This window comes from Diabrotica virgifera, chromosome 9, assembly GCF_917563875.1.
Source record: "Diabrotica virgifera virgifera chromosome 9, PGI_DIABVI_V3a".
Lineage (NCBI taxonomy): Eukaryota > Metazoa > Arthropoda > Insecta > Coleoptera > Chrysomelidae > Diabrotica > Diabrotica virgifera.
This window is the reverse complement of record NC_065451.1, coordinates 19,267,167-19,288,588: the sequence shown is the minus strand read 5'-3', so window position 1 is coordinate 19,288,588 and position 21,422 is coordinate 19,267,167. Positions and strand designations below refer to the sequence as shown.

The following is a 21,422-nucleotide window of genomic DNA, read 5'->3' as shown; positions in this document are numbered from 1 at the left end:
ATTGTTTAACAAAGCTATAAACACATGCCTTTACATGCATTTTAACGAATGCTACGTAGAAATAGCCTCGATTGCACTAGTACCTATTCTACCTACTCGTTAGATTTTAAATGAGAAATCATAGAAAATATCACTCACGCACTAGGTGTTTGTAGCTTTGTTTAACAATAACACAATAAATTTTTAGCAATGCAAATAATCAAAACCGATATAATTTGACTTGAACTTTCAAAGGCGCTAAGCAGAATTGCTATTTTATTTTTTAATCAAAAGTTATTCGGGTTTAAAAATTGCAGTTTTTCGATTTTTTGAAAGTTCAGCCGCATTTATCTCGAAAACTGAGCATCCTACGGGAAAACTTGTTAGAACATTTTTTACTTAGAATGACCCAAAAAATACAAAAAAATGTTTTGTTTTGTGAGAAACCTCTGTTATGTAATTCCTCAAGTTCTTGGTCAATAACAATCTTATCGACATCCTGATCAACTGTTACCCAAAAAATTCGTATTCTACGGGTCAAAATACATGAAAAAAACTTGGGTAAGTCCATCTGAATAAAGGAGGCCGTTGTACCCCCCCTGGCGACAGGACTAATATGTGAGAACGGGAACTGTCAATGTTCTATACAGCCTTTTACGAGTTTTTTTGAGACATACGTTTGTTAGATAAGTACTTCGAAGGTCAATTTCTTTTGAGGCTTTTAATAGATACCATTCTGGTATCGCTACCTGTTGAATACTGGTATAAGACTGTAACATCTCTAATATTAAAGATTTGTCTCTTGTCGTTGATCATACAATCCATATGGTAATATAGCATAGCATAGCTCAGCATATGGTTTTAGTTTCATTTATAAAATACTCGCTAAAACTGTATACGTATTTAAAAGAGTTAGTGGTATGTATACAGAGTGGGCCAAAGAAAACAGTCCACCTCGATATTTGGCAGTATTTATTAAATTTAATGGAAATAAAGAAAAAGGTCGATTTTTTATCTAAGGGGGACACATTTTTACGGTATACACATCTGTCATTTGTCAACCCCTCCCCTTCCATTTCTCCCACCCCTTATTTTTAAATAGGGAATAGGGGACTTGTGCTACCTCATTTGAAAGGTTATTCAATTCTCTATTTTGTAAAGATTTAATATTCTAGTAATATTAACATTGACATTATTATTTATACAGGGTTGGCCAAGAAAAATTATTTTGAATTAAATTAATTGACACAAAAAGAAGAATGTATGCAATTTATTTAACTCAAAATACATTCTACTACTGACAAAAAAACAGAGAAAATTATTTATTTGACAAATAAATATTGTTTTTATTGTTTTATAACCAACCAAGAGGCAGATGGGTGGCAGCTTGAACATTGAAATTAAGCGAAAAGCAATGTTTATTTATAAAAAATTTTTTTCTGTTTTGTGACAGCAGTAGAATGTATTTTGTATTAAATAAATTACATACATTCTTCTTTCTGTGTCAATTTAATTAAAATATTTTTTTCTTGGACATCCTGTATAAATAATTATGTTAATGTTTATATTACTGAATAGAGAATTGAATAACCTTTTAAAAGGGCTAGCACACGACCCCAATTCCCTATTTAAAAATAAAGGGTAGTGAAAATGGAAGGGAGGGGGTTGACAAATGACAAATATTTGTACCGTAAAAATGTGTGCCCCTTAGATCAAAAATCGACCTGTTTCGCCATTTCCTTAAAATCTAATAAATACTGCCAAATATCGAGGTGGACTGTTTTCTTTGGCCCACTCTGTATAATAATAGTAAATTTTCAATACATATTAATCACTTAAACAAAACTTAACAAAAAAATACCATTATCTGTTATGCAAGTGAATTTTCTTGTCTCCATAACTATTAATTATCGCAATATTACATAGTTCTGTTTGATCTATCGAATCGTGTTTTCCATAAATGAATTACACTAGTTCAAATTAAATTTAATGGAGCTACCAGAAATTTATTGGTTAATCTAAATAATAATCTAAACACATAACGTTGACGCAAGACTTTTAGCCCCGTAGCTTGACAATATATCCCCATTATTTGCCATTTGCCAAGTCATTTTCGCCCATTTTGAAAAAATGTGAAAACATTGAATTATCCATATCTTTCTGTCTCAGAGACTTTGTCAACACAACACCTTCGTCATTAGACCACAAAGTAATACCATTCCCAGGCCAGGAACAGGCGATCATACAGGGGGGGTGGTCAACGGGTCCATGGACCCCCCTATTGTATTTAGTCTATAAGTATTTTTTATTATTTATTATTTTTTTCTGTTAACTCTAAACTTTAAGCCATCAGTACAACACTAAATTACACGACAACCGCTTTTAAAGAATTGAAAGAAGCCATAAAATCTAATAAAACACCCTTCTCTGAAAAACAATCTGCAGGCGCATTTGTTTGGGTACCGGTGGAACCATAAACAACGGAAATATTTTTCTCAATTAAAAAAAACAAAAATGATATTTTAAAATGCAAATACATTACACTGGGTATAAACCTTATCTCATGAAAAGTCACGTTTCAAATTTGCGATACAATAAAGATATAAAAATTTGTTTTTTACTAGATAATCCATGCATTGATGGTAGACTAGGTTAGATGGTAGATGGTAGATGGTTACTAGATAATCCATGCGTTAACCCATTGATGGTAGAAAGGTTAATCTTTATGGTAAAGAACAACCAGTGAGATTAATAGTCGTGAATTGTCTATCAATCCTTTTGATACCGTAGGTATCTGGGATTATAAAGTGATAGTGTATTTTATCCTTAGGGTAAGTGTGAGTCGTATGGCTAAATCTGGAAAATATAATATTTAGTTACAAGCTAGTAAAAGCAATTCAAGAATTCTTGAAAATTGACTAAACTCTGTTGCCAAATCTATCGGCTAAAAAAAATTTTTCTAATAATTTTGATTTTTCGGTAGAAAAAAAATCAGCAGATTAATTTGAAAATTAAGAATTTTGATTTTTCGATAGAAAAAAAGGAGAATTATGTAGATCGGTAAATTTGACAGGTATTTGGCAGATCTACCGAAAAATCGGTAGCTGTGGCATCACTATATTTAAGGTAAGTCTGGCCTCCCTCTCCTGTTTCATGCCTGTCTGTCCGTAAATATAACTCCTACGTTATTAGAACTGATAGAATGACAAATGAGACGTCGAGTGAGAGATTATGGTATTAATGCGAGAAATTTAACCTCGGAGTTCTGGTCACAGAGTTGCAACTAGTACTGGAATACTGTTTTAGAGTAGACGAAATAGTACAAGCGATATATTACTCGACGAGCCTTATCAAGATATATCAATTATCGCGTATTGAACAGTCAAGCTCGAATATTTAGTTCTGGTTTTGATGTCATTTCCGGTTAAAAAGTTATGATCGGAAGTTTGGCAAAATGACTCAAAATTAATGAAATCGCCTATCAGTCGACGGAAAGTTACACGAAGAGTTCAAATATCGACATACGAAGGACCTAGGTCTTACGAAGTCCAATTGCTTGGTTAGGTTTTGTTTTTCAATTCTGAACACCTTTTTATTTGATGTATTTTGTTTCCGCTTTATCTAACCATCTTTTTCTTGATGGCCTTATTTTTTCATCGTTTTTATCGATATCTTTCCTACCATTTCTTCATTAATATTCTCTAAATGTCACCACCGTCTTAATCTTTTCTATAAACTACTATTCTTCTTCTTCTTCTTCTTCTCCTTCTTCTTCTTCTTCTTCTTTTTCTTCTTTTTCTTTTATGTAGGCAGTACTGCCTGTTTTTCTTCAACAGTGCGTTTCATTCTGTCCCTAAATTGTCATTCCATATTTCCTTGGGCGTCCTATACTTCTTCTGCTTAACGGTGACTTGTCCCTGGCTATTCTTACTATCCTTGTTTCAGAGATCCTGCTTATGTGTTGATTCCACTCTTCTTTTCTGTTTTACCCAGGTATTTATGTTGTCTACCCACATATACGTCTGATTTCCTCACTTCTTACCCTGTCCTGCAGTCCTTTTCCAGCAATCCTTCTTAATATCTTCATTTCGTTTTTATCCAGAGGTATTTGTGTTTTGCTTGTATCTGGTCTTGTTACGATGTAAGTCATAAATGGTCTAATAACTGACTTATATATTTGGGCCTTTCTTTCCACTCTTAGGTGTTTTTTTTTTCTCAAATTGTGTAGTTTAGGCATTCGGCCGTTCTATTGGCTTTAATTATTTGGTCTTTTACCTCTTCTTCGATATTGTTGTCGGCTGATAGATTAATTCCCAGGTATTGGAAAGTCATTACTTGTTGTATAATTTGATTGTATAACTCCAATTTGCATGTTATTGGTATTTTAGATATTACTAAGCTTTTTGTTTTTTGGTCTGATATTTTCATATTCATTTTTTGCGTTAATTTTTAATTCGTGCAGTAATCTTTGGAGGTCGTCTTCGCACTCTGCTACTAACACGATGTCATCAGCGTAATTACTACTACGTATTAATAATATTTATTTAGATATTGGTTCTTCTTCTATATCTCTTCTTCTATAATACCTGCAGATAGATCATCGATTAGGTACTTCTTTGTTTTAATACTTCGTAAAGGAACTATTTGATCTGGTGCATTTAAAATTTGTGAAAATAGACTTTTGGAGAATTAGAAACATATTCGATGTTTTACAAATTTATTTAGTATTAAGTCTAATGCTGATGACCTTGCAATTACTGTGCAGTTTTATATTTGGGTTATAAAAATTTGAGTTTATCTATTAAGGTTATCAAGAATTGAATGAAAATTTAATAGTTAGATAATAAAATAAATACGATTAAAAATATAACATACATTAAATGTGGCCCCACAACACTTTAGTACTATTTATATTTAAAATATAAAATATTATGATGTAGCTATTTTATCTAGATCTGCGTATAAATATTAATATACAGTAGACTCGCGATTATCCGAGTCTCGGTCATCCGAGCCCCTCGGTTAACCGAGGCAAAAGTAATAACAGGTGAGTTACAATTTTCAACCTTGACGCAACATCGCCGATTCAAAATCAAAAAGAGGAATAAAGCTTATGCAAAATTAAAGACTTTTTTAAACAGTAATATTGATACGGTAAATGTTTTTATCTTTTATAGACAGTACTGTATTAATTTTGTCATTAAAATATCCACAGTTATGATTATTTACGTGTTTTTCTATCAATATAACCAATCTCAGTGTTAACCGAGTTTTTCCGTATCCGAGGTAGTTACGGTCCCAGTTACCTCGGATAATCGCGAGTCTACTGTATAAGAAAGGAAACCTTAAAGATTGTAACAACTATTATAGAGGAATCACCCTGTTATCTTCTTTACTCAAGTTCTACGAAACAATAGTAGAGCAAAAGCAAAAGCTCAGAAACATTACAGAAATTTGTTTAAATGAAGCACAAAGCGGCTTCACATTTTCAGGGTAAAACAAATAATTCAAAAAAACGTCACTGTCTAAAAGCAAAGCATACTGTCGAAAAGACAAACTGTATTAAGACAGCTTGATACGAAGAGGTGTTGAAAAAAAACTAGTTGAAATCATCAAAAGTCTATATAACAGAAATAGGAACTATGTACTTATAATACATAAAAACATTAAATCGACAGAGTTCGAGACAACTGAAGGACTAATGCAAGGATGTGTCATGAGCCCAACCCTCGTCAACATCTTTATGGATGAAATCATGAAAGATTATACACCAAAATTAAGAAATTACATATATGGTACAGAAATCTTTAAAGTGTAAGCATCTCGTAATGTGCATTCGCAGATGACGTAGTTTTTATGTCAGAAAAAGGAGAAGACTTGCAAAATAACCTGAAGACGTGGAATAACACATTGTGTAAACATGGTGTGAAGATTAATACATAAAACAAAAACTGTGGCAATATCGTACTCGCCTCGCAAGAACAACTCATAATAAATACAATAAATACAAATTAATCGAAAGCAAATAGAGTAAGTGAACCATTTCCAATACTTATATTAGTCGTTACAATTGAAAATAATGAAAGGCCGGACATTGAAGACAAGACAGGCAGGACAAGATATTAAAGAAAGGATTAGTAAATCATCAGAACTATTCAATCCAATAAAAAATAACTTCTAGAACAAGAAAGAAATTAGAAGGAAAACCAAATTAACTGTGTTTAAAACCATATAAACTCTCACAGACAACGAAGTAGAGCTATAGTGGAAAAATACATATACCTTGGACACAAAGTAAAGATCACAAGAGACAACCAAACATGCGAACTACGAAGAAGAATAAACCTAGCATGGGCAGCCTATGGAACACTCAAAGACATATCTTTAAAAGTGATATACCAATTTCTTTAAAAGGTAAAACATTTGACCAATGTGTGTTGCCTGTGATGACTTATGGTGCCGAAACTTTGACATTGACAGCTACAACTTCTAAAATGCTGCAAATAGCTCAGAGGAAAATTGAAATGCCAATGCTGAGTATATCGCTTCGTAACCGAGTTAGAAGTGAAGACGAAGAACAGGAGTTACCGATATAATTTCATGAATTGCCACACTGAAATGGAACTGGGCCGGACAAGTCTCTCGAATCACTGATGAAAGGTGGAAGAAGAGATTGCTTGAGTGGAGGCCGAGATTGGACAAAATAAGTAGAGGAAGACCCCTACTCGTTGGACTGACGATCTCAAGAAAATGTCAAGGAATTGGATGCAAAGTGCACAAAATAGAGCACAATGGACAAACATGAGGGAGGCCTATGTCCAGCAGTGGACGCAAAGGGCTGGAGGAGGAGGAGGATGATGATGATGATGAAACTCTCACATAAATTTTTACGAAGTGAAAATATATGTGAGTTTTTTTACATAGGAGTGACAACGAGAGACAGTTCTGTTGCTCTTTGGATCAAGTCATCAACGAATGTCTACGGTCAATGGGTAACTGAACAACTTTTGATTCGCTCATCTTCTTGCATTTTGACTTATGTAGTTCTGTCCCGACGTATTGTGTGACAATGTTTTCGCTGAGATGGTATCTACGACAATAACGCATACTTTATCAAACTGTTTAAACTTTAAATGTTGAGGCAGCAGCCAAATATTATTTATTAAAGAAAAAAGAGAAATAAGCAATCTTAAAGCTCACCATTTTACTACATGCTTTGCAGAATAATTTTCCATTGGTGCAAAAAAGCTCGGGATAGGTTCTGATCCATTAATAAACCATGCTAGTCTTTCGACATATTGCACTATTCACAAACAGAAGAACTTTTACACAAAACTAAACATTCTCATTGAATGACAGGGGACTAATTTTGCTCATTTACGGGATCTGATTTAAATCATATTTAAATTTCCGTTAAAGAATCATAGAAAGATGGTTAAAAGTGTAAATATTCTGTTAACAATAGAAAGAATCATCACCAAAATTATACCTAAAAAATGTAATAAAATTAAATAAAATCCGGATTTCCCGGTTAACCATCCTTAACATCATTTTACCATCCTACAATTATTTTATGACGGCGTAGGTACTATGCGCACTTTGTGGGTAAACATCGGGTGTTCTCTAAGAAAAACCGAAAAGGTATAGAACAGGGGCGTCATTTGATAGGATTAGGGGAGCACTTGCCCCCCTGACCCTGAAAATGACTGAAATTTACAAAAAATAGATCAATTTTGTATTATGTTTGCATATATAATGTATTGTATATATAATGTTTGCCCCCCTAGCAAAATTTCAAATGACGCTCCTGGTATAGAATGAGTCGACTTCGACTTCATATAGTTCTCGAAAAGATACGACAGCGTGTGCGGGGGAATATTTTGTGTGAAATTAAAAAATTTTAGAATTTCATTGTTTGGACAAAAATGTTTTTAAATATACACATAATATCCATATTTCTCTTAAAATATGCAAAATTTGGTAAAGTTCTCAAATATGCGAAATATGCAAGCAATATGCGTTTTGCATAAAATCCGCTCCCTAGTTATTACAATCTTTTTTGTCCCCTTTGTTGGACATTGACGAAATCTATGTTAATTTTCAACTAGTTCTATTTCTTCTTTAGGAACTATTCCTACAGATTTACGTAATAGGTAATAAATAACCAAAGCAAGATGTCACGACGTATCTCGTCTCACCTGCGCCTCTGAATCTCGATTATACGGTATACCTGATATAATAGTCGGTAGAGTGGATTGCCCGACAACGAGAAAGATAATGCAATTCTGCCCTTGTCCCACTTCCAAATCGCTTCTATGAGAAAATGCATTGACACTAATTTCGAACCGACAATTTTAAGCACTGTCTAAAATTATAATTACGTTCCATCGCCGTAATTTCGTATTCAAATCTATGGATTTCGTCATCCGCGGGAAATGATAAAAAGGAGAAAAGTGTTATGGGATTTGCAAGTGCAAGTGGGATTATGAGCGCGTGATGACGAACGACTTGCCAAAAGCGTTTTCATGTACATTCAATGTTCATTCAATTGTAACATTATACAATGATGACAAAAAAACGCCTAGAACAACTAAATATTTTTTTAAACATTTATTTATGGTAGTACACATTATAATATTCTTATTAATTGATAACATTATAAACAAATTTATAACGTCATTTTCGTCAAAAAATTAATGGATGGCTCCTCCTTGATATATTCCTTGATACACTCACTTACTCTATGGATTGATCGACTGAAGTGGTCTATATTATATTGCGGGATACTCATCCAGATTCTTCTTATAACATCCACAGGTCTTCTGAGTTTGCTGTAGGGCGTGACAATCGATTTAGTTTTTGACCTACTATATCCCACACATGTTCGATGAGTGACAAATCAGCTGATCTTGATGGCCACTCCAAAGAATCTTGTAGGAACTCCATGGTTTCACGGGCAATATGAGCACTTGCGTTATCCTGTTGAAAGATTGAATGGTTTATAGGTAGGGATGTAAAACCGGTTGCAGTACTTCAACAATATATCGTTGAGCTAGCAGAGTACCGTTAATAAGAACTAGAGGTGATCTGCTTCTCAAACATATAGCACCCCATACCATAATCCTTGGTTGTCTTGCAGTATGACGTTTAACAACCAAGTTTATATTTCGTCTCTTACCTCGAAAACGTCTTACTATTATGCGCCCATCAGAGCCACCCAAACAAACCTAGATTTATCACTGAAGCAGACAAAATTTCATTGGCCATTCAAGTTTTGCCAAGCTCTGCACCATTCTAAGCGTTGAACCTTATGATAGCAGGGTCTCGCAAGCATAATACTTCGGTTAGGGATCTCATGTCAAGCCGTAAGGCTTTGCAGAGGTCGTCAAGAGCTAAAGGCAGGTTGACACATCTAAGTGTGCTTGGACGCTGCGCACGCAACACTTGAAAGCTACTTTGATCGTGTCACCTATTCGTCCAAATACACTCAACAGGTTCTATCCAAGTTAAGTACGACGCTGGCCAACTTTCTTGGATACAAGTAGTGTCGAATTGTAAAATTAAAATGGCGTCGGTGTCGAAAAATCTGAAACGAGAAATAAACACAAAAAGAAAATGGTCTGAAAGGGAGTTATAAATTAGATTCATGGAGTTATACGAAGCTGAGGAAGCATTATCGAGTAATTACGAAGTCGATATTTTCCTTATTTTTCATTTTCATTCCTTTTTTCTGGACTTCAAGCTCATGTAGCAACATATCAGCAACCACTCGAACACTTTCCACAATCACTTCCATCTGGTTATTTGACTGCAGGTCATTTAACCGAGGCCAACAACTTAGTTCAAGTACATTTGTACAAGTGCGCTTGGTCCAAGTTGGAATCCAAGCATTCTTAGATCGTGTCCAGCTGCTCTAACTGGATAGTCAAAAAGATTGTAATGCGTCGATGTCATTGCGCGGTTTCGTAAGCTCCAAAGAATTACAAAGTGGTTGTCTGTAGCACCTGTACACCGTTTTCCTCCTTGGCCCAGACGTCTTCTGTAATTTCCTGTTCTTTTTTAAATTTTGACATATCAGATTGAATTATATGATAATATGGAGGCGTCTTGAAATATTTTTTTGTGTATACCCGTCGTTAGATAGAGTTACAATCTGTGCTACTTCAACTTCATTGCAGTATCTGATTTGTGAAGTTGTGGCAGTATATACTATATTGGTTTACAAAAGTGAAAAAAAAAATGTAAAAAAAATTCAATTTATGTTTGGTCAGCGTCACTTAAAACTATAGAACACAACACTCAACTGACAGTACATGTTATTAAAACGAAATGTCAAAATAAATCATATGTCAAAATATTTGCACCGCCTACTAAATAAATGATAAAATATATCCGTTTTAATAAAAGTTAGCAAGATACTTCGTAATAATTATTTTAAGTTATTGTGTCATAAAATAAATATTCCAAATTTTTGCCTATTAGTGTATTTATGGCTAGAAAGTTTATGGAATAAAACACAAAATGGCATTTGGAAAAAATAAATAATATAAATTCGTAAAATTGAATACAAAATACACCGAAATTGAATTACGCAATAGTGTTTAGCTGTAGAATATTTTGAACACATTATTATCTTGATAACGTTGACATACAAAGATTTTCTTTGAAAACAAAAGTGAATGCACCAAAGTAGCCGAATACTTTCATAACGGCTAGTACAAACAACGATTCTGTTATCACCACGAAATTTTCGATGGAATCAAAATTAGTCCATGTTATCAGGCCTCTCCTGTATAAAAAATTTTCAGACTCGGTTTCTTTACGGATTCCTGTTTAAAAATGACCCCTTTATACAAATCTGACAAAATTTTTGGGCAGAAATTGTTTAAACAATAATTCAAAAGGTCACCTTTTTGCTCTGGAAAATATTTTTTTATGCTTTTTGGATTAATTTTAGATAAAAAGGTCTGTTTTCATTGTTTTCAAAATTTGATAGTTTGCAAGTTATAACCGATTTAAAATCTGAAAAATACGAAAATACGCATTTTCGAGGCTTAAACCTCATATGTAAATTAATATTTTTACGGTTAATTCCCAAGAAACATTTGACATTTATTAAAATTTAATAATTTATTATTAACATATTTTTTTAAATAATTTTTTTATTTATTCAATTCATTATTGCCAATGTGTTAATTAAATACGCCAATCGTATAATGCGACAGAGACGCACCATTTAATTTGACGAGCGGCGGCTTAAAGGTCGAGTGAACGCGCATAGTTAACAATTAAAAATAACGGTCTAAATTGACATAAACCCCGATTACTCATCAGAATCTTTAGGGATTATGCACTCGGAAACCTCAAAAATAATAATTTAGGTATATAAGAGTTTTTAAGTCTCGAAATTTTTCAGATTTTAAATCGCGTGTAACTCAAAAACTATTGACTTTTAAAAAAAATGACACAATGCCTATTTTGTTTAAAATGGCCCAAAAATCTAAAAAATATTTTCCGGACTAAAAAAGGGAATCTTTGGAATTTGTTTAAAAAAAAAAGGTTTAACCAATTTCTGGCCAAAAATTTCACGATTCGGCAAAGAAACCGAATCAGAAAGGAAACCGCACACATCTTATGGAAAATGTAATGTTACTCAAATATGTACAATAAAATTTACATGAATATATTCTTCTCGAAATTACAATCATTTAAATTACAATAACGGCATAAATCAATCTAAATAAATGAAATGTATAAGTACATAAGTTAAAGGAAGAAAAAAGATTTTGTAAAAAGGCAGTTTATAAATCTTTCTGCAGGTATTAAAGTATCTTAATAGCAAACTCCTAATAGCAAGCTCCCTGGACCGCAAGAATTACAAATGAAGAAATCCTGAGAAGAATTGGTACAGAACGACAACTGCTGTGCACAATTAAACAGAGAAAAACGGCATACCTGGGGCACCTTATTAGAAATGAAAGATACCAGTTTCTGCAAACCTTAATTGAAGGAAAGATCGAAGGAAGAAGGGAGTGTGCAGGAAGAAAATGTCATGGCTCCGTAATGTCAAACAATGGACAGGACTAAAACACATAGGAGACCTAATACATACTGCAAGGGATAGAGAAAAAGGGTCAAACGTGATCGCGAACATCCATTAGTGGATTGCATAAGAAGAAGAAGAGTAAGGTATCTTATCTTATAGATAATAAATGACAATGCACTTTCACTGACGCACCGCAAAGTAAGGGTCAACCTCACGCTGGGTTAAGCTGTTCCTTTGTGATGGCGATAATATATTTTAAACTAATAGTATTTATGAAAAATATGATTTTCATAAAATTTAGTAACAATTTACGCTGTTATAAATTAAAATTCAGAGTTGGCGCAATGATAAGAAATGATTGTAATTTCCAGACGAATCTATTTATGTAAATTTTATTATATTTAAGGGACTTATGACTTGATTGATTTGAGTATTAAATTTTCCATAAGATCAGTGTCCTTTTTTCATACGGGAACGGTCTCACAACATGGACTAATAACGGCTAGTATTCTACAAACAGCGATTTTGTTATCAGCAGCACGAAATTTTCGACGGAATCAAAATACAACGCTGATAACGCGGAGTTGACTAACCTATCCCACTTGAAAATAAATTGCGCCACGATTTTTCGACGCTTTCGCAAAAGACAAAACTCCGAACTCGATAAACAATCGTGATGATGGCTTTGAAATCAAAACAAGCGAATAAGTGATTAATTCAATGTGTATTTGCAATTACACCACGCTCCGATTATTTTGGACGCGTCCAGTTGGGATTGAAAGTAAAAGGTGATAAGTCACTTAGGCAATATTCGGTTTTTTTAACTGAGTACGTAAATCGTTTAACTAGAATACAATTTTAATTTTTTTCAATAGAAATAATATTATAATTTATGTGTTTAAATACCTTTAAATCGTTGATAGGCTGCAATAATGACACAACTCAAAAACACGTGTTTTGACTAGGAATAGTTGTAAATGTTAAAATACACGTTCTTTTGAGCATCAATACCAGCACAACTCATAATTTTTCAAACAATAGTTCGTAGGCTGCAATAGTGGCACAACTCAAAAACAAGTGATTTTGACTAGGAATAGTTGTAAATGTTAAAATACACGTTCTTTTGAGCATCAATACCAGCACAACTCATAATTTTTCAAACAGTAGTTCGTGGGCTGCAATAGTGGCACAACACAAAAAACATGTGATTTTGACTAGGAATAGTTGTAAATGTTAAAATACACGTTCTTTTCAGCATAAATATCAGCACAACTCATAATTCAATAGAGCGTAAGATGGAAGAAGTGTCGCTATTGTATTATGTGACTAGTCCCAAATATTGGCTGCATTACTACTACACTACTCAGTTTGCATCCAACGCTCAATAGGATCAAGACATGTTCTTGTCATCAACAGTGGCACATTTTGAGTTGGGTCAGTGTTGCAGAAATATTTGGCTTTCGCTAGTGCCACTTTTCGAGTGCCACTAGAGCTATCGATTTTAAAATCTTATTGTTTAATAAAGTTTAATTTGAATTTTGTAATTTTTGTTGTTACTACAGTTTTTATAATCCCTAGTTAGTGTATTTAATGAAAAAAAGTCTTACTGAAATAGTGGCATAACTCAAAACATTTTTCAAAACTGGATTTTAAGATAAATTAGAGAAGGTATTAACTGAAATTCTTCGTTTAAGCCATCTAAAGCATTTCTTATGCATTTTCCTTAGCAATGAAAACTTTAAACCTATTTATCTCAAAACATGATTTTTGTGTTGTGCCGCTATTGCAGTCCATGAGCGAAATTTTTTCACGATGTCTTTTTCTTTTTCTTTCTCAGCATTTCGCTTTTCATGAGTCACTCTTTCTTACTCTTCTTCGCCACTCCTTTCTGTCTATCGTTTCTTCTTCATTGTACTTATATTTTATGATTTTTCGATGTTTTCGCAAAATACAAAACTAAGAACTCGATAGACAATCGTGATGATGGCTTTGAAATCAAAACAAGCGAATAAGTGATTAATTCAATGTGTATTTGCAATTACACCACGCTGCGATTATTTTGGACACGTCCAATTGGGATTGAAAGTAAAAGGTGATAAGTCATTTAGGCAATATTCGGTTTTTTTAACTGAGTACGTAAATCGTTTAACTAGAATACAATTTTAATTTTTTTCGATAGAAATAATATTATAATTTATGTGTTTAAATACCTTTAAATCGTTCATAGGCTGCAATAATGACACAACTCAAAAACACGTGTTTTGACTAGGAATAGTTGTAAATGTTAAAATACACGTTCTTTTGAGCATCAATACCAGCACAACTCATAATTTTTCAAACAATAGTTCGTAGGCTGCAATAGTGGCACAACTCAAAAAACATGTGATTTTGACTAGGAATAGTTGTAAATGTTAAAATACACGTTCTTTTGAGCATCAATACCAGCACAACTCATAATTTTTCAAACAGTAGTTCGTGGGCTGCAATAGTGGCACAACTCAAAAAACATGTGATTTTGACTAGGAATAGTTGTAAATGTTAAAATACACGTTCTTTTCAGCATAAATATCAGCACAACTCATAATTCAATAGAGCGTAAGATGGAAGAAGTGTCGCTATTGTATTATGTGACTAGTCCCAAATATTGGCTGCATTACTGATACTACTCAGTTTGCATCCAACGCTCAATAGGATCAAGACATGTTCTTGTCATCAACAGTGGCACATTTTGAGTTGGGTCAGTGTTGCAGAAATATTTGGCTTTCGCTAGTGCCACTTTTCGGGTGCCACTAGAGCTGTCGATTTTAAAATCTTAGTGTTTAATAAAGTTTAATTTGAATTTTGTAATTTTTGTTGTTACTACAGTTTTTATAATCCCTAGTTAGTGTATTTAATGAAAAAAAGTCTTACTGAAATAGTGGCATAACTCAAAACATGTTTCAAAACTGGATTTTAAGATAAATTAGAGAAGGTATTAACTGAAATTCTTCGTTTAAGCCATCTAATGCATTTCTTATGCATTTTCCTTAGCAATGAAAACTTTAAACCTATTTATCTCAAAACATGATTTTTGTGTTGTGCCGCTATTGCAGTCCATGAGCGAAATGTTTTTACGATGTTTTCTTCTTTTTCTTTCTCAGAATTTCGCTTTTCATGAGTCGCTCTTTCGTACTCTTCTTCGCCACTCCTTTCTGTCTGTCGTTTCTTCTTAATTTTACTTACCTATATTTTATGATTTTTCGATTCTTTCGCAAAATACAAAACTCCGAACTCGATAAACAATCGTGATGATGGCTTTGAAATCAAAAAAAGCGAAAAGTGATTAATTCAATGAGTCTTTGCAATTACACTACGCTACGCTCAGATTATTTTGGATACGTCCAATTGGGATTGAAAGTAAAAGGTTATAAGTCATTTGGGCAATTATCGGTTTTTTTTGTAAAACTGAGTACATAATTCGTCAAAATTGGAATAAAATTTTAATTCTTTTTTAATGAGAATGATATTATAATTGATGTGTTTGATTGTGTTTAAATATATATTAATCGTTCATAGGCTGAAATAGTGACACAACTACTCAAAATACACATGTTTTTAATAGGAATAGTTGCAAATGTTAAAAAACATATTTGTTTCACCATCAATAACGGCACAACTTACAATTCAATATTAGGCCGTAAAATAACAGAGCTGTCGCTTTTGTATTATGTGACTAGTCCCAAATATTGGCTGCATTACTGTCACTATTCACTTTGCGTCCAACGCTCGATAGGATCAGGGATCTGTTGTGACACTACGAGTTTCCTCTTTAAAAATCTTATTTTTTAGTAAAGTTTTATTTGGATTATTTAATTTTTGCTGTTATTACTGTTTTTATAATCCCTAGTTAGTACAGTAAATCCTCCGTTAACCGAAATAATTGGGGGGAAGGCCATTTCGGATAACAAGAATTTCGGTTAAGAATAACATTGTTTTTTGTATTCTTCTTGTACGAAATTATAGGTACAGGGTGGTGAATCGGAAAACGGGCCATAGGATACTCAATGTAAAATTCTAAACTGTTGAATTTCTGCTTCCCTAATTATGTTACATCAAAAGTCATGAGAAGTTATTTGTAGAGGATTGAAATCTGTATTAGAAACAGAAGTTACAATTGTTCTACGATTTAAACACATTCCAAAATTTTGAAAAATATAATGTATTTACCGCAGTAGGTATGTGTGGGCATGTTAGGCCACACGTTATTATTTAACTGACAGTGAGCACATTATTGACTGAAGAAGATATCTTTATTATTAATACTTCTCCTTAACTAAAGGTATCTTATCAACTTTATTGTGTTTTAAACAGTAATTGATAAAATAAATAAAAAAATTGACAGTTCAAATTGTTAATATAATAAATTTATTGTCAACAAATGCAACCTTATACACATTATGGTATTGCGTGTGGCCTAACTTTGGCGTATTACTCTGAAAAATGTATTATATTTTTACAAAATTTTGAATAATTATTGTTCGTAGAACAATATTAACAGTTGTTTTCAATACAGATTTCAATTCTCTACAAATAGTTTCTTATGACTTTTGATGTAAAATAATTAGGGAAGCAGGAATTCAACAGTTTAGAATTTTACATTGAGTTTCCTATGGCCCGCTTTCCAATTCACCACCCGGTATAGTATTGGATATGTGTAGCTGCAAAACATCCGTTGAAAAGAAAAACACAAAAGAAAGTAAAAAATTACGTTAAAAAAACACTCTAAATATATTCATTTTCCTTAATTTTATTCCTTTTTTGAATTTATTATTTGTTGACGAAATTATAACTGTCAGCAATTTCGGTTAAACGATGTTTCGGTTAAAAATGTTTCGGTTAACGGAGGGTTTACTGTATATTTAATGAAAAAAGATTTCCTGCAATAGTGGCATAACTCAAAACATTTTTTCAAAACTGGCTTTTAAGATAAATTAGAGAATGTATTAACTGAAATTCTTCGTTTAACCCATCTAAAGCATTTCTTATGCATTTTCCTTAGCAATAAAAAATTTAAAGCTATTTATCTCAAAACATGATTTTTGGATATTGCAGTTCATGAGCGAAGTGTTTTCACGACGTCTTCTTCTTTTTCTTTCTCAGCATTTACGCTTTTCATGAGTCGCTCTTTCTTACTCTTCTTCGCCACTCCTTTCTGTCTATCGTTTTCTTCTTAATTTTACTTATAATATTTTATGATTTTTCGATGCTTTCAAAAAATACAAAACTCCGAAGTCGATAAACAATCGTGATGATGGCTTTGAAATCAAAACAAGCGAATAAGTGATTAATTCAATATGTATTTGCAATTACACTACGCTCCGACTATTTTGGACACGTCCACGTTCAATTGGGATTGAAAGTAAAAGGTGATAAGTCATTTAGGTAATATTCGGTTTTTTTGTAAAACTGAGTACATAGTTCGTCAAAATTGAAATAAAATTTTAATTTTAAATAAATATACCTTTTACCAAGAGAAACGTTTTTTCATTAAATTTACTTTAAAATTTTTTCTTCTTCCAGATAGTCCTTCAATACGTTAATAATGTATGAGTCATTTGATTTTCTCAAGACCTACGAATCTAATTCATTTACTCCATGTTTGTTAATTCTAATTTAATGCCCCTTTTCAATAACAGTACAATAATGATAACTATGTCCCATATTGACTCATTATTATTACATTACAGTGTATACTTCACTGATCGATTATTTGTATGACTATGACTATTCCGCTCTCAATAGAATACTTTGAACTTGTGATATATCTATCATATTAATTTAATATTATATTAATGGAGTTATTGAAACATTTAAGCTAATGAATGACGAAAATTTCTGAATTTATTAACGGATGTTATAGTAAACCAAAAAATATTTTTGTGTTGTTTGTTTTTGGTCTATCCTTTGTTTTAAAAGTCTAAGCATGACGTTCAGTATCAAAATTGTTTAAAAAATGAAGTAAAAATACAGCAAGCTGCTTTCAGAGATTCCTCTACATGATTTCTTACACATTCTTTTATTTCATTTTCTTCTATCTTTCTGTTCGATACATTTTCAAGTTCTTTTGTGTTTACTTTTTTTATCTGATGTTTAATTTTGTTTCTTCCAAGATCTTTCTACAGTAGCTTCCAGGGCATTTATTATTTGATGATCTGTTTCCTTCAGGTCTACGCCTTCTAGGTTGTGAATGCCGTTCTCCACATATTCTGCGTATTTAGAGGATTTTTCTGGGGATGATCACTTCGTTAGCTTCTTTGTTACAATTAATTATTTATATGGGAAATAAGCCACAATTAAAATGAAAAAAATAATTTTATTAACGTTTCGACGCCCAAATCGGGTGCCGTTGTTAAAATTATTTTTTCATTTTAATTGTGGCTTATTTCCCATATAAATAATTAATCATAAAAATGACACAAGGAAATAGCTTCAGAACAATCTTTGTTACAAGTTTAGTCTTTTCTCGTCTTGATAATTATTGTTACTTTTTTTCACAGCTCTGTTGTCACTACTTACTGAATTATTCCACAATTTGTAAAATTTATGCAAAATAACATAGGGAGAAGCCGCCCAGTGGCGAGTACCCAACTTCTTCTTTAGGTACCATCTGCTTTAAGGAGTCACTGCACTATTTCCCTATAGCTACTTTTATATATCTGTTTTTTGTTTTATCAAAATGTTTTGAAGGACAGAAATACTGCAACGCTATATGCCTACACATCTTACAAGCGTTTGACAAAGTCTGGCATAGGTGTCTGCTTTACAATGTAAAAATTATTACATTATCTAGTAGCTATTTCCTCCTACTCAAATCCTACATATCAAATTTCTCTGTAAAATTCAATGACCAACAATCCAACCTCTGTCCTATCAACTCCAGAGTCCCGCAGGGTAGTGTTCTCGGAGCGCTACTTTTCTCACGCTACAAATCTGCTTTACCAGAAGTTAATAATACTACACTCGCTTCCTTTTCTGACAACGTAGCAACACTACTTGTAAACGAAGATCCTATACAAGCCTCACAAGTCCTGCAACGTCACCTGGATATACTCAGTGATTTATTCACAAAATGGCGAACAAAAGTAAACAAAACAAAACCAACTTAAATAATATTTCTCAGCCGCCCAACACATGCCCACGTGTAAGAATGGATAATGTAAGAATACCAACTGTAACAGACACTAGATATCGTAGCCTCCATCTTGACCAACGTCTCACTTGGAAGAAACATATCCAGACCAAAAGAAGATAGCTGGATTTAAAATTCCGACACAAATATATTGGCTCCTTAAATATAAATCAAAATTCAACATCTAAAACAAATTTCTTCTATACAAAGTCGTATTCACACCTATCTGGTACTACGGACTACACCTATATCATCCAAGATTTCCGTTTAAAGTGCTAAGATCGATAGGGGATGCACTATGGTACGTAACTATGGTAACACTTTACTATGGTTTACTTACAGACTACTTTCATCAGAGAAGAAATCTATCGAGCCATGGAGTGACAAAATGAAAATGAGTTAGTAAGGGAATTATTCTACAATGATCCTGTCACAAGGACACTATATAGCAACTGGCCCCAAGTTCATTTGCGCCCTATAGTCAAGTGGCCCTGTATCATTGGATGTCTCTTCTTTACGCCAAAAACCAGTAACACGTTTACTTATTACTCTGTAATGATAGGAGGCCATGAGAGCCAGAGTGGCCTAACTGATTTTTCTACAACCGTATTTTACAACCGCAATTTTTAGCACTCCATGCGACCGATAAAAATGCTACTTTAAGGCACTAGTGCTTTAAAATATTTTTAAGGCACTGCAGTTCGTATTGACCGTATAGGCAATTTTGATGTTATGTCAAAAAAATATAAAAATGGAATGTCAGTCAAGTTCAAGTAAAAGTTTTTGTTGATATTGTCCTGTAATTACGTTTGTAGAAAAAATATTGTATGATATGCGTGTTAAAAAGTACATTTTTAAAGCACTCATGTGAATTGCAGAACTCGCTTTCGCTCATTCTGCAAACTTTCACATGCGTGCCTTAAACGTGTACTTTTAACACTTATATCATAAATAACTATTAACATTAACATTACTTTACATAATCAAAAAAAAAATCATCAGAAGCTAACAATGTCTGATTGTTTTAGTAGTTTTATGTTGACCAAGAATCATTATTGGACAACATACAATTACTAAAACAATCGGACATTGATATCTTCTGATCATTTTCTTTGATTATGTAAAGTAATGTTAAAATCAGTTAGGCCACTCTGACTCTCATGGCCTCATATAGGTTGTAAATAAACAGTAACAAAAGTGTATTTGTTTATTAGTCCAGGACGCATCTGTTTTGAGATGGACGTTGAGAGGTGATTCAAATTTTTTTGCAGAAATTGCTTGAAAATAACTCAAATAATAATATTTGAGTTATCTTCCCACTCAAAATGGTCCGGAACATTGTTTAAATAATCAAAATGTCAAAATATGAAGGAAAAATTCGATTTTTTATTGGTTTTTTGATTTTAACTTTAAAACTATTCATTTCTGAGAAAAGTTGTACTAACATAAGAGTTGCGCAATTAAATTTCCTACAATATAGAATTGGTTAAAAATTTAAGAAATAGTCACCCTTGTTGCAAAAGAGCAATAATTGCAAAAAAAAACATACAAAAACAAGTATTCGCATTTTACGTTTTTCAACCATTTATGCTACACTTAGGACCTTCATATTTTATCCAGAAAAACTTTATGATATAGTTAAACAACGATGTAAATTTTATTAAGATCGGTTTAACAGATTTTTCAAAATAAATTTTGCAATCCAGTTTTCGCAAATTTTTTTTTAATGTTGCAGGACTGAAAATAAAGCAGATAGCAAGTTGAATTTTTTTTCCTTATATAAGTGTACTATACCTTTTATTTGCAATTTGCAAAATTAAAATCGATGAATTACCACGGCGTCAGGAAATTTTTTTAATAAACATTAATTTTTGGTGCTACGCGCAGGACAGCGGTGTTAGATTCACACAAGTTGATTTCCACCAAAATTTCTTCCAATCTTTATCTAATATATTTTCTTACTCTATATTTTGTTGTATTTTAATATTTTAATTCCACAAAAATCAAACTAATTTTATTATTGTTTATGAAATATTGTTTAAACAATTGCATATGTTTAAAAATAATCAACGTTTATTCTTTAAGTTAAAATATATGAACAAAAAAATTTTTGCTAAAAATAGTGTTATTTCAAAGGATATAGTATGTGTTTTTATTTTGCAATAAACAAATTTATTTATTTATATCGAAATGTAATAAAAATTAAAATGTATCAATAATTATCAAAGG

General features: G+C 32.5%; 1 protein-coding gene across 1 annotated transcript in view; it reads left to right on the top strand.

Annotated features, from left to right (window-relative positions):
- LOC114331414 (mushroom body large-type Kenyon cell-specific protein 1) overlaps positions 1 to 21,422 on the top strand; it is a 511,943-nt gene that overhangs the window by 462,105 nt on the left and 28,416 nt on the right. The window lies entirely within an intron of this gene.